At 39.0% G+C, this 15,340-nt stretch overlaps 1 protein-coding gene across 3 annotated transcripts in view; it reads right to left on the bottom strand.

Moving 5' to 3' along the window:
• The window catches only part of kcnab2b (potassium voltage-gated channel subfamily A regulatory beta subunit 2b), a 71,138-nt gene extending 59,745 nt beyond the window's left edge, over positions 1–11,393 (bottom strand). For 2 of the 3 annotated variants that reach the window (XM_083569973.1, XM_083569974.1), the window contains exon 1: positions 11,298–11,393. The gene's annotated coding sequence lies outside the window, so the exon portion shown is untranslated. Of the gene's footprint in view, positions 1–10,636; positions 10,743–11,297 lie in introns of all 3 variants that reach the window. The other variant, XM_083569975.1, reaches the window with a different exon arrangement.
• Between the last annotated feature and the right edge of the window lie 3,947 nt (positions 11,394–15,340).

Below are 15,340 nucleotides of genomic sequence, written 5' to 3'. Positions count from 1 at the left end.
AAGCACCATCAATGCTGTAAGATATATACAAGTTTTAGAGCAGCATATGCTCCCATCCAGCAGGACAATGCAAAAGTGCATACTGCATCTTTGAAAACAGCATAGCTTCGTAGTGGCCTGCCTTTCAACAAATGAAAATATATTGCGCATATTGAAACAAAAAATATGCCCAAGAAGATCCAGGACTGTTGAGCAGTTCAGACTGTGCAGACAATATTTAAACATTATGTAGACCAGCTGTAGGGCCATACTGTTCAAGGACCTGTAAGTTATTTGGAAGCTTAATTTCTTGAGGAATGTCAGTACAAAACATGAAAAGTAAGATAAATTAATGAGTAAGTAAAATGCTTTACACACAAGTCATCAAATGTCTAAACACACTTATGGCATTGTATGAAAATGCTGACCACACATTACATGGTACCTTACATAGTACTAGAGAGTCCTCTAGTGGGAGGAAAGGGAAAAAGAGATTCACAGAAGTAAAAGAATGGTCAATGATAAAATGTAACTAATGTATTTTAACCAAGTAGAACTTGTAACATGTAACTTTGAGACCCAGTGGAGCTTTACGTATAAATCCCATGTAAGCCTCAGGTGGCAGTATGGAATAGCTATTTTGGATGGAGCTCTTTTATGCATTTGTTATGCAAATAAACCCTGAACTAGTAAAAAAAACAGTTACAATTTAATGAAGTTCAATTATTAAATTATTATATGAATAAACAAATGAACGAATATTAAACATTTTACAATTGTAAAAATAAACTTTTTACCATTAACAGTGCTAGGGGGCAGGAATAGTGTAGGGAGGAGCCAGGCAGCCCAAATTAGTTTACAATACTGAAATTCTTGGTTGTGACTATGGTCAGTAGTTTTAACTTCAGGTATGGCTCCTTTCAGTGTGGTTGAAAAGGAAACCTGGGTATACTAGGAGGTCACCTGACAAGCCTGCAGCAGAAGCATGACATTCCTCATGGTAAGAATAGGGCTAGCCTGAGATTATACAGTTGTAGACTTAGCCTGAAGCAAGGTCTAAAGTTTAGAACAGGAATGGGAGTGTATCTCCTCAAAATGTCAGGATGATTGACTTCTATTGTTGCATAAAACTGATGATTGACTTCTATTGTTTTCTGTATTAGATACTTGAGGCGATAGAGCCAATGGAGCAACAAAGAAGTATGAATTCAGCATCACCAGGGGATGAAGTTGAATAAATGAGGAAGGGTGTAAGCATGTCTGAATGAGGGGTTGTGATAAATATCTGAATAAATGAAGATGGGAGCTGTTGAGGTTGAGTAGAGAAGGCTTTGAGATGATGGACTAGGAATAGGATGTGTGAGGGAGGAGTAAAGGTGAATTGGGGGATGACTATGGGAGGCAGGAAAAAAGAGTAAAGAAGCTGTAATGAAGCTGTGATGGAGATGTAGTATTCAAAAAGAGGAGCTGAAATCCTTGATGGAGAGATAAAGAGTGAGGCCTGTAATGGTTGAAAATAGTTGAAAGAGATTAGAGTTGAAATCCTAAGAGGTTTTGTGGATAGAGGACTGAGATCTTTGAAAAATGCTGAGAAAAAGAGAAGGTTGTGACCCTTAAGAGAATCTCAGAGATACAGTATGATTCTTAAATAATGCAAAGATGGAAAGAAGAGTGGAAAGAAAGAAGTCTGAGAAAGAAAGAAAGAAAGAAAGAAAGAAAGAAAGAAAGAAAGAAAGAAAGAAAGAAAGAAAGAAAGAAAGAAAGAAGTTTTACTGAGAGTGAGAAACAGAAGGGCTGTGATCATTGAAAGAAAGGCGAAAAGAAGAGCTGTTATCACTGCTAGCAACATAACTTTGGTAATGACACTGAAAGAAAAAATCTGCAATCATTACGGTAAGTAGAAAAGTCTAAGATTACTAACATTAAGAGAAAGATGTTGTGATCACTAAAAAAAATGGGAGAGAGAAGGGACATGACAATGACAAAAGAAAGAAAAAAGTTGTGATCAAAGATAGTGAGAAAGAGCAGTAGAAAGGTTTGCAATGTTGGGCAAAAAGAGAGATGAAAATGAAGGAGCAGAGAGTGAATGTTGACAAATCTGTAGTGGTAGACTATCTGGATGTGGAGGAATGAAACATAAAAGATAAAGAGGAGGGAGTGGGGTGGTATCATTGGGAGAGTCCAACAGAGCTAAACTTAGTGCTGTGATACTGAAGGGGTGGCAGACTGTTACTTTTTTACAATTACACAGATGTGAGTTTCTCACATAGGTGACTGTGAACCAGAGTACAGACAGAAGAGAACATTCCTGAAAGAAATTACAAGATCACTGAAATGAGCAAGAAATCTGACAGATCCAGCTACCCAGGACACTGCTGGTGTGGATGTATGCTCATTTTCAGTTCCTAAATCAAAGGCAGTAGAAAGAGGAGTGACTGTACATGGGCTGTGTTGTGGCTGGTATGTGGCACCTACATGGTAGGGGACCAGAGTGTTCCTGTGCAAAGCCATCTGTCTACCACAGGGCAGTAAATTAACACAATATACATCCTCATTTAACAGTTTCAAAACCCTACAGAGGTCCACCCAGTCTGACATTCAGCTGTGCTCCCCATATAAAGACATTTCAGTTTCCAGGTGGTTTTGAAGTCTCCTTGCATAAATTTGGCCTTGAGGAACAGTTGGCATGTTAGGCAGGAGGCCAAATGCCATTGCAGGTGACAAAGAGCTGGGGTGAACAATGTGGAGTACAGGATTTTGAGGTGATGATGGCAAGCAGTTCCTTTTGCAAGGGTCCTTTTGAACTTCTTCAGTAGGCCATAACTCTAAAGATAGAGGGATTTTGTGTATTTCCAGACTGCCATACGGGATGCCGTTAGCTTGTGACTACACCCCTTGGCCACTGTGAATAGGCTATGATACAACAAATCGGCCGAACGTCTCATTAATTAAGGCCTTTACCACTCTGCTATTGGGTTGGGGTGTGCATATGCTTTTGATCAAAAGTACACTTTGTTATGTTTTGTTCTGCCACCATGGATTGGATGCTGCATAAACATTTGACTCTAATCCAGTGCAGTAAAGCAAAGCTAAGGCAGATAAATGATTCTGTTGGTATAAAATTTGACTCTGTTTCTTTTTCACTAACTACTACAAAAAGGGTGACTAGCTCCACAATGTTAAATTCACTAATGTACAAATCAGTCTTAAAATCATACATTCTCTGCCACAAAGTTCTCACCCACTCACAATAAAATAACCTATAGCGCTTCATTGCAACAGTTCTAAATCAATGTAGCTGTACTGAATCCCTGATTCCTATTGACAGCAGATTATAGATCAACAGATAGTGCTGTCTGATTATAAAGACTTTACTTATTGCCCCTGTCTTTCAGGTGCAGTAATTTCCATCTTTTCCACCTACTTCTCCTGACATATTTGAAAGCACTGAAAGGGTCTTTTAATACACTGTAGTCGATGTTTTTTGGGGGGTATTTTTTGTTGTTGTTTTGTGCCAACAGCATTTGGAAAGGATTAACTTTCCCAACTCTGAAGCAGTGAATATACTATGACTAGCTGATGCTATATATGCTATATAAGCCTCCCTGCTAAATCCCTATATACTGTACACATAATGACAGGTACATTTAATAGTGATAATACTTTGACAAGACAGTCAATTTTAGAGGTTATTTCGCAGTGGTGTCTATGTTCTCTCTGCACATTTTATTTAGACAAGCTTCACCGTCAATGCTAACCAGCTTACCAACAGTTAGTTAATACAAACCAACAAACCACTTTTTTGTGAGGTAAAATTTGTGTAATGTTTACTTTAAAAAATGTATAGGTTAGTTATTACATTCTAACTGCTACCACCCAACCTCTAATGGAGTGGAGGGAAATTGCATGTTGTTTAACATATACATATTTACCGATATTTCAGGTGTAAAGTACTCTCATTTTCTACTTTGTTAGGCCAATCATGCTGTTATTTAATGAAGCTCTAGTCCTGTATCTGAATTATATTTTTTAAATTTTTTTAATGGTGCGAGAATATTGCCAAAATCTATGATAAATATTAGAACTAAGAGTGGTCACAGTCACTAAATGAAAGGCAGGAATACATCTACACACACACACATACATGCTTGTGCACACACACACACACACACACACACACACACACACGCACACAGGGAGTTTTTCTCTGCCACAGTCGCCACGGCTTGCTCATCAGGGATAAATGCACACCATTCACCTTGACTGTTGAGACAATGTTTGTTGTGAAAAGCGCTATAGAAATAAACTTCACTTCACTTCACTTGACACACATACACACATATTTACACCTAGAGAACATTTAGACTAGCCACTAGTAGAAACTCTCCTGAGTGTGCAGTGGGAAGGAAACCAGAGTGATCTAGAGGAAGCATATATGAACACGGGGAAAACGTGCAAAACTTCACATAGACAGAATTCTGGGTGAAAGATTGAAGATGAGGCAGCAGCCCTAAGCATTAATAGTACAATCTTAACCATTTATTAATTGCTGCAATTGAGTGGTTTTCTGCTAAAATCTCATATTCAAATTATATTTGAATATCAAGATCAATTTATATAAACCAGCCATTAGGGTTGCACAAGCCATTGCACTCTTATTGCCGGCCCCAGCATGGATAAATGGGGAGGGTTTCGTTAGGAAGGGCATCTAGCGTAAAACGTGCCAAATCAAATATGCGGATCACGAAATAAAAATTTATACTGGATCGGTCGAGGCCCGAGTTACCAGCGACCGCCACAGGTATTGTTTGCCAACAGGGTACCGGTGATAATTGGGCTACTGTTGGCCGAAGGAGGAGAAGGAGAAGAGGAAGACGTCTACAGAGACAGCGGGAATAGGAGAAGTGTAGGAGAGTCGAGGTTTGGGTGGGTACTTTAAATGTTGGTACTATGACTGGTAAAGAGAGAGAGGTAGCTGATATGATGGAGAGGAGAAAAGTAGAAATGTTGTGTGTTCAGGAGACCAAGTAGAAAGGAAGAAAGGCCAGGAACATTGGAGGTGGCTTTAAACTGTTCTTTGATAGTGTGGATGGAAAGTGAAATGGTGTAGGGGTGATTCTGAAGAAAGAGTACTGTAAGAGTGTAGTGTAGTGGAGGTGAAGAGAGTTTCTAGTAGGGTGATGAATGTGAACCTGGAAGTTAAAGGGGTGATGATAAATGCCATCAGTGCTTATGCTCCACACGTGGGTTGTGAGATGAAGGAGAAGGGAAAATATTAGAGTTAGTTAGATGACGTTGTAGAAGGTGTACCTAGGAATGAAAGATTGCTGATTGAGGCAGACTTTAATGGGCATGTAGGTGAAGGGAACAGAGGTGATGAGTAGGTGATGGTGAGGTATGGCCTTAAGGAGAAGAATGTGGAAGGCCAGATGGTGGTAGATTTTGCTAAAAGGATGGAAATAGCAGTGGTGAACACATTTTAAGAAGAAGGAGGATCATAGGGTGACATATAAGAGTGGAGAAAGGTGCACACAGGTGGACTATGTTCTATGTTGGAGATGCAACCTGAAGGAGATTGGAGACTGTAACGTGTTGGCAGGGGACAGTGTAGCTAGACAGCATTGGATGGTGGTCTGTAGGATGGTGGAGGATGGTTTTGGTGGTGAAGAAGAAGAGGAGGCGAGTGAGGCCGGATAGAAGAATAAGATGGTGGAAACTGAAGGAGGAAGACTGTAGTGTGAGATTCGGGGCGGAGGTTAGACAGGGGCTCGGTGGTGGTGAAGAGGTGCTGGATGATTGGGCAACTACAGCAGAAGTGATAAAGTAGACAGCTAGAAAGGTACTTGGTGTGACATCTGAAAATAGAAAGGAAGACAAAGAGACGTGGTGGAATGATAAAGTGCAGGAAAGCCTAAGGAGAAAGCGGTTGGCAAAACAGAATTGGGATCGACAGAGTGATGAGAAAAGTAGGCAGGAGTACAAGGAGATGCGGCAGCAGGTAAAGAGGAATGTGGCAAAAGCCAAGAAAAAGGCATATGAGGAGCTGTATGAGAGGTTGGACACTAAGAATGGAGAAAAGGATTTATACTGATTGGCCAGGCAGAGCTGGAAAGGATGTGCTGCAAGTTAGAGCAATAAAGGATGGAGATGGAAATGTGTTGACTAGTGAGGAGAGTGTGTTGAGAGGATGGAGGGAGTATTTTGACCAGCTGATGAACGAGGCAAATGAGAGAGAGAGAAGGTTGGATGGTGTGGAGATGGTGAAGCAGGAAGCGGTTAAGATTAGTAAGGAGGAAGTGAGAGCAGTGATTAAGAGGATAAAGAGTGGAAAGCCGTTTGGACCAGATGACATACCGTTAGGAGCATGAAGATGTTTAGGAGAGATGGCAGTGGAGTTTTTAACTAGGTCGTTTAACAAAATTTTGGAAGATGAGAGGATGCCTGAGGAATGGAGAAGGAGTGTGCTGGTACCCATCTTTAAGAATAAGGGAGATGTGCAGACCTGCAGTAACTACAGGGAAATAAGGTTGATCAGTCACACCATGAAGTTAAGGGAAAGAGTACAGGCCGAGGGAAGAGGTGATCATCTGTGAGTAACAGCATGGTTTAATGCCGAGAAAGAGCACCACAGACGCATTATTTGCTTGGAGAATGTTAATGGAGAAGTATAGAGAAGGTCAGAGGGAGTTGCATTTTTGTGTTTGTGGATTTGAAGAAAGCGTACGACAGGGTGCTGACAGAGGAATTGTGGTACTGTATGAGGAAGTCAGGTGTGTCAGAGAAGTAGGTGAGGGTGGTGCAGGACATGTCTGAGGACAGTGTAACAGCAGTGAAGCGTGCAGTAGGAACGACAGACTGGTTCAAGGTGGAGGTTGTACTGCATCAAGGATCAGCTCTGAGCCCTTTCCTGTTTGCAGTGGTAATGGATAGATTGACGGACGAGGTCAGACAGAATTTACCCTGGACTATGATGTTTGCAAATGATATTGTGATTTGTGGTGACAGTAGGGAGCATGTTGAGAAGAGCCTGGAGAGGTGGAGGTACGTGCTGGAGAGAAGGGGAATGAAAGTCAGTAGGAGTAAGACAGAGTACATGTGTGTGAATGAGAGGAAGGGCGGTGGAGTAGTGCAGTTGCAGGGAGAAGAGGTGGGGAAGGTGGAGGAGTTCAGGTACTTGAGGTCAACAGTGCAAAGTAATGGAGAGTGTGTAAGAGAAGTGAAGAAAAGAGTGCAGGCAGGGTGGAGTTGGTGGAGAAGAGTGGCAGGAGTGATTTGTGATAGAAGAGTATCTGCAAGAGTGAAAGGGAAAGTTTATAGGACTGTGGTGAGACCTGCAATGTTGTATGGTTTAGAGACAGTGGCATTGACTAAAAGACAGGAGGTGGAGCTGAATGTAGCAGAGCTGAAGATGTTGAGGTTTTTGTTGGGAGTGACGAGGATGGAAATGAGTTTATTAGAAGGACCGTGCATGTAGGACGTTTTGGATACAAGGTGAGGGAGGCACGATTGAGATGGTTTGGACATGTGCAGAAGAGAGACATGGGGTATATCAGTAGGAGAATGCTGAGGATGGAGCCACCAGGAAGGAGGAAAAGAGGAAGGCCAAGGAGAAGGTTTATGGATGTGGTGAGGAAAGACATGCAGGTATTTGGGTTGAAAGAGTCAGATGTTGAGGACAGGGCGGTATGGAGACAGAAGATCCGCTGTGGTGACCCCTAATGGGAGAAACCGAAAGGAGAAGAAAAAGATCAAGATCAATTTATATTTTACCAGTATATATAAGGCCAATTTTCTTTACAGACAATGTAATAAAAAATATACCTTCTTATACCTTACACAAATCCCAGTGGCTTTCTGTACACATAAGGTATATAACTGCTTGTAGTATTGACTATAATTCTATATAGTATATTTTAATTACAGAAAGCTACTACTGCATTGTCCTGGAATAATTACTAAGAAATGTACATTCATATGTAAGTACAGACATAACGGCAAAGTCTCATTTGAATTCGAATGAGGTTCAAATAATATTTTGCACAGGGACTTTCTAATCTCTGAGAAAATGCTTCAAAATCTCTGATCTTGACAAAACCCAATAGAGTAGATATAGATGTAGGACTCTGGCTTTTCAGCATCACTGTGTGGGCGTGGATTAGTTCTCAAAGGCGAATTCCCAGCTAATAACAACTGAGCTGTAAGAAACACACTAAGTGAATGTGTGATTTGTGTGACATTAAGAAAGTTTGATTTATAACACTCGGCTCACATTTCTGCTGTCTCATGCTGTTATGGATTGTAGAAAGAGGAGGGAGCTGCAGAGCTCTAATGTGCCACCACACATACAAGCTCAGTTTGCTTTCATATAAGAGAAACTTGAACTAGTGCAAGTTAACCCTGTATATTTAATACTGTACATATGAATTAAATATTTTAGAACAGAATTTCCATTAATTTTCCAATAAGCTTTCTAATGAATGCTGCATACAATATAGGCAAGAACTGACCTGAGCAAATCGAATGACATATGAACAATTTGCATGTGATTAATGAGTCTGATTCATGCTAATCATTTCAAATGGTGAATCAGTTCAAACTGCATTGCCCAAAGCTTTTGTTAATTACTTATATATTTACAATTCTTTTGCAAAATACATGCCTCAATCTATCTTAATATGCATTGTATACTCCCTATGTGTGCATTGATTATATAATTATATATAATTGTGCTTTTGCAGAGTATCTTTTTAAGTAAAACAAAAATCTATTAGCTAAAGTCTTGCTGTCATTACGTTTTATAAAGGACATTGTGTATAGTGTAATATACAATAATGTTGTATCTTGAAATTAATGTAACTGGTATTTAATTATTTTTTCAAATACCTGAGATGTGAAAATGACCCAAATCTATATCAATCATGAATATAAGACACACCTTATTTAAAACATGACACCATCAAGCTTTCAAATGTTTCTCTATCAAATGTTTCTCATTTTTGAGAGTAAGTGCAGTTGTTATTATTACAGTAGTGTCTGGTGAGTATCAGATACCAGGTACTCTGAGCTCTGTTTTTAGCTATGAAGTAAGTCAATCCATCCAGAGAAAAAATAACTGTTTAGACAATTTTTTCCTCTTCATCCAAGGTGTAAAATGAAACTTTAGAGACCCAAAGTGATTCTACAAACTATATCTAATCCAACTTCCAAGACAACTGCTCTGAGATTAGAACAAGGCTGGAAAAATGGGGTATTTTACAGATAAGGCTAAACACTGCTTAAGCAATACATCAGAGTTTGTGTTGTGCTGTGGAATGAATTGAGTAGGAGGCTGGACTGGATTATGTTTAGTCTGAGAGAGAGAGAGAGAGAGAGAGAGAGAGAGAGAGAGAGAGAGAGAGAGAGAGAGAGAGAGAGAGAGAGAGAGCGATGAGCAAAGACTTTCTCTGCTTCTGAGTTTATGTGATGCCTCATCAGGAGTCTAAGCAGGTTTCTGCGATGTTAGCGCAGACTCTATCTCGGTCTCTCTCTGTCTCTGTCTCGCCCGCTCTCATGTTTTATGGCTTTGCCACAATAATATGTGTAGTGTGTGTGTGTGTGTGTGTGTGTGTGTGTGTGTGTGTGTGTGTGTGTGTGTGTGTGTGTGTGTGTGTGTGTGTGTGCGTGCCTCTTTGTGTGCATGTGTGTCTTTAAAGAGAATAGTGTGATTGTCACGCTACAGAGTGGATGAATAAGGCAAGAATGATTCACAGCAAGGAGGAATGCCAGTATTCATTAGGGATTCACTGTGTTTTTGTTTTCTGTTTTACACCATCAGGTGGTGATTTCTGTTTTCTCGAATATGATGCAAATAAGAAGTAATATTACCTTAAGACTTACCTAATAAACAATCAAGTCACAGTTTGTCAGTTTAATCAAATGAACAGGGTAACATGGACAGGGTAATCCTACAACCTATTAGTCCCAGCTTTGTTTCTACCTGTTTTCAACTGAGTAAAAGTACACCTTTTAAGATATACAGGAATACATATTTATATAAATAATGTTACTCCAGGTAACTCATGAGTTAATGATACATGAGTAGGAGAAACAAAATCAATCGGAACACTATTGCAAACATTAAATGTTTAGGAAAGAATAATAATAATATCAGAAAATAATCCCAGACCTAAATTAGAATGCACACATTAATGTCTTAAATTCATCTCTTGGGTCTTCGGCAAAGTACTTGTATAATATAGCAGAAAGCAACACTGCTATGATAGTGGCCCTCATCTTTTACCTCAGATAATAGTGTCCACGTAAAAATTTTTTGCTTCACACTTCAAATATCATGTCACAATAAACTATGTGAAAAGCTATCCAGTGTTGCAGATTGCTGGTGTTCTGAAAGACGAAAAGCCATCATCTCATATTTGTCATTATTCACTATGCAGCTAAAGCCTCAGGTACAGAGGGGTCCTAATGCACAGCCTATAGACTGAGCAAAGACTGACAGATTGTGACCTCATTCACTGACATCATTGCTGCAGAGTATAGATGAATTTTAACCATAAGCAGCCCACTCAACAGTTTTGTCATATTTATTGTCATAAAGGGAATGACCAAAAAAATAATATAAACTAAGCTCAGTAACGCATAGAAAGAGATTACACCCAACCTGCTGTACAACAACTGAGCAAAGGTGTCTCCTCAGTTCTGTCACAAGCATCACAGCACTTCCCATCTGTCCCTCACTTCATGTTCCTGAGAGTTCCGACCTGCACCTGAGACAAATGTGTTAGCAAGCCTGTACTTCCTGTGAAAATAGTCTGCCTTGATGATCTAAATCCACTGAGGACACAAAGTTAGAACTCACTAAACCTGAAGTGTTATCATAGGTGTATTGTATCCTAGGGCATTTATTTGAGCAAATATCCACAATCAACCTCTAAAAAGTATCAGTCTTAACTTAAATGACAGTAATTATAAAGCAAGTTTATAGTGACAACAAGGAAAAAATATTCACTTCAAGCTTTCACATAAATGAACACGTTTGCATCCAACACATACAATAATATACACAATAACTATAATTGTGCCCTAATGTAAAGCATGTTTCAAAATCTGGCAAATACAAAGGAAGCAGTAAAACTGCAGCATTGGGTGATAAGATGGTTTTATCCTGCGTTTTCATGAGCAACAAATAAAGTGTAAAGTGAGATGAGAATAGTAGTGCTGAAGTGGTGCATTGCTGTACTGCATAAATTCTCATACACTCACAAACACACCACTCAATATGGCAGAGGATACTGAAAGCGATACTGCAGTTGAATCCTTACCTCTGTCCCGTGCTTTATCCCAGCCTGTCGACCCCAGCTTGGCGCACAGTGTGGAAACACAGATGGGCAGAACAGAAATCACTCTGAGAGGTGCAGAGAAAGAGATAGAGATAAAGAGAGAGAGAGCGAGGGGGGGGGGGGGTGTTGAGAGAAAGAAAGGGGGGGTGGAATGTGAAAGCAAATAAGCTAAAGAGAGAGAGAGAGAGAGAGAGAGAGAGAGAGAGAGAGAAAGAGAGAGAGAGAGAGAGAGAGAGAGAGAGAGAGAGAGAGAGAGAGAGAGAGAGAGAAAATAAATCAGGATGTATCTGGAGGCTTGGTTTGCATTTGTGTATTCTTGTGTTTTCCTGACTATGAAGATCATGAACTGTGTGTGTGTGTGTGTGTGTGTGTGTGTGTGTGTGTGTGTGTGTGTGTGTGTGTGTGTGAGAGAGAGAGAGAGAGAGAGAGAGAGAGAGAGAGAGAGAGAGAGAGAGAGAGAGAGAGAGAGAGAGAGAGAGAGAGAGAAAAGAACAACAGAGAGTGCATTATAAACAAAGTATAGGTTGTAAAGGTCTTACAGAAAAAAAGGATGATGGATTCAAGTAATGATTACATACAGTATATATATGAGTAGTAAGTAGATTTACGGACTTAACAGAACAGCAAATGTACAGCCATTATTTTCCAAATAGCTGACAACAAAAGTACACCCTAAATGTTTTTGTATGCTTCACATGACCATACAAATTTGTGTATGTTGTATTAGATCAGACCATATGCCGCACACTGCAAAAAGTTGGTTTGCATGGCTGTCGTCCCAGAAAGAAGTGACTCAAGCTGACTCACAAGAAAGCCCACAAACAGTTTTGTGGAGACAAACTGTCCAAGAGCATGAATTACTGGAAACATGTCCTGTGGTCTGATGAGACTAAGAAACTTGTTTGGCTCAGATGGTGTCTTGCATGTGTGGTGATGCCCTGGTGAGAAATTCCAAAAAAATTGTGTCTTGCCCACAGTCAAGCATGGTGGTGGTAGCATCATGGTCTGGGGCTGCATGAGTGCTGCTGGTACTGGGGAGCTGTGGTTCATTAATGGAAAATGGAAACATTTAATGTGACATTCTGAAGTAGAACATGAAGCCCAGAAGAAACGAATGCCAGTTTTCCAACATAATAACAACCCCAAACACACCGCCAATATGACAATCATCAATCTGCCTTGATGAGGAAACTAAAGGTGATGGATTGGCCAAGTATGTCTCCAGACCTGAACCCTACACTATAGCATCCTAAAACAGAGGGTGGAGAAGCACCATGTGTCAATATGGAGGAGTGGAAGAGGATCCCACCAACAACCAGTGCAGCTCTCGTGAATTCCATGCCCAGGAGGATTAAGGCAGTGCTAAATAGTGCTCAGACATAATATTGACACCTTGAACACAGTTTGGACAAGTTCACTTAGGGTGTAAAACCTTTGTATGGCAGGTATTTTGAAAAAAATTGCCATAATATTGTGTTATTTTTAGAGGAGAGTAAATATGTACTGCTATACAAGCTGCACATCGACTACTCTAATATATATCCAATTTTCATTTTTATAGTATTGTCCCTTGGGAACATATAATAAAATGGTTGCTAAAATGTGAGGGGTGTACTCACTTTTGTGAGATACTGTATACATCATGTAACATCATGATCCAGAAAGTGCAGACGTTTGTGTTTTAGTTAGACCCTATGTGTGTGTGTTTGTATTCTATTAAAAAAGCTTTCTTACATGTTTTAACAAATATATTGTCTAAAATTATTTTATTTGCCATCACCAATCACCAATGAAATCAGACTAACCCAATATCCTGCAAAATCATCTAAAATATAAATGAATTTTTACAAGTAAAAGCAGTTAAAAAGATTAATAATCTGTTAATGACACCAGAATTGCATGAGGAATGCTTTTGGAATATTTTCATTAGTATACATATTTTAAGGCTGTTTTGATGGAACTAGAGCTTTTGTTCAAATGCCAGCTTTAATGGCGATTTCTTTCAGTGGTTCTTTTATAATATAAATACAGATATCTTTACTGTAACAAGTTTTGGTATTAGCCACATTGACATTTTTTTTTCAGAGCTTCTATTTTAGTGATAGCTATCATGATGCAAATTTAGTTTAGCCAAGGTGTTCTTGCAGCAGGTCCCCTAGTCCTCTATTGTGCTCTGTTCTTGAATGAATGCCCTTCATGAGGATACCAAAGCCAGAAGAGACTGAGGCAATAAGCAGGGACAGTGCTACTCCTCTCATCATGTGTCCCATATAGGCCCAATGCCAAGGTTCCAAGGTGCTCCCCTGATAAACTAGGGGTACAGAGGTGAAGGCTCACTCTTTCATGATAAGCTCTGGTTTCTGCCTGCGCCGTATAAGGTGACATTGCATCGGCAGCGATTCTTCCATCCAGCTAAACATTCAGCACTTTACCGGAGCTCACGGCCAGATCCAGAGAGATGTATTACTGTCTATGGAGTTGATACCTGCTGGAGGGCACACAGACTCAGTCACATCATTTGAACTTGCATGCCAGAAAAAGAAAGTTATTTGCAATTAAGATTTTAACTTTGACACATAACAACATAAAGGCTATTATTACACCTTATCATTATATTTTGGTTCGCATGTTGACAGTTTAGAATAATTTGATTATTTCATACATATTGGTCAAATGATCCAAAGAAAATACTAACAGTACCTCACAACTAAAAAAGAAGGATAATTGTTAATCAATTTTTTGTTTTATTGTTGTAATTGTTTGAGAAATTCTGTCTTTTTTTTTTTATATGACTCTCTCTACCACATGTGGGTTTTATTATGCATGAAAATGTAAAAAAATGAGGTTTAAATCGTTATTCTTTGTATATTCAAACTAACATAGGTAAACAGTTATGCTGTGCATTGATTAGGCCTAAATATCAAGCCTACAGATATTTTGTATATCGTTCCATACTGTCACTGTTTATTTAAGTATTTATTCATTTGGGAAATAAATTAGAAGTTTGATACTGTATTTAAGTCAGTTATAATAGATTTTTTTTATTTTTTATTTTTTGTTATAGGAAGGTTGAATAAAAAAAATAAAAGTTGAAAAAAATTAAAAATATGAAATAAGGTTATTCACTGAAAATACAAAAATAAATATAAAATCGTGTTAAACTGTTTAGACAGCCCTGAAAAATACCTAAGATATTCAAATCAAGTTCCATATTATGAAAAAAATAGAGATGCTTATTGTGACATGAGAATTTTGGCAGATAAACTTTTATGTTGTTCAAGGGTACAATCTGAAGATGATGTGCTGAATGGACACCTTGTTTTTTTTTTCTTTACCTCACATTTTTTCACAATTGTCTTTCACTCAAGGTCAGTTGCACTGAGAACAACAGCCTTGTCTTACAATATATTTCCCTTTGGTCCCTGACATTGAAGATTAAATGTCAGTGATAGGATCACTGCTTTAGGGACATCTGCTTCTTTCTTTTCAAACAGAAACCTGACCCCTACTATAAATTGCGAAAAACTCTATAAATAGTCCTTTAAGAAGCTAACAGCTAAAAATGGCAGTCATAGCAAATCAATTCATTAAGATCAAAAGGTGGTGAGGTAAGTCATTGGACTAAAGGACAGGAAGGATTTATATAGGTCTCATCAGAACCTGTCAGCTTAAAACAATGGTTAATTATATTGCTGTGCTTAAACATTATGAGCTCTTCATCTGAGAACACATACTGTACATCTAAGATACTATAACTTTTTATTCTGAAAAAAGTTACCATAAACTCAGCAAATCAGTTTATGTAAAAAAGTTATGTAAAATGTATACCTTAATTTTAAATTTACATTTTCTTTACTGAAAATATAAATTTTCAGGCCCTCACTTGACACTGAATTAATAACAGTCATGTTAATAGTATCCATTCATTTATTTTCTTCCGCTTATCCGTAATTCGGGTCGCTGGGGCAGCAGTCTAAGCAGGCCCCCGCCTTCGACTGCTGCCCAATCCTCACAGCACCGTCCCT

This window comes from Silurus aristotelis, assembly GCF_946808225.1.
Source record: "Silurus aristotelis genome assembly, chromosome: 19".
Classification (NCBI taxonomy): Eukaryota; Metazoa; Chordata; class Actinopteri; order Siluriformes; family Siluridae; genus Silurus; species Silurus aristotelis.
This window is presented reverse-complemented; position numbering and strand designations above follow the sequence as displayed.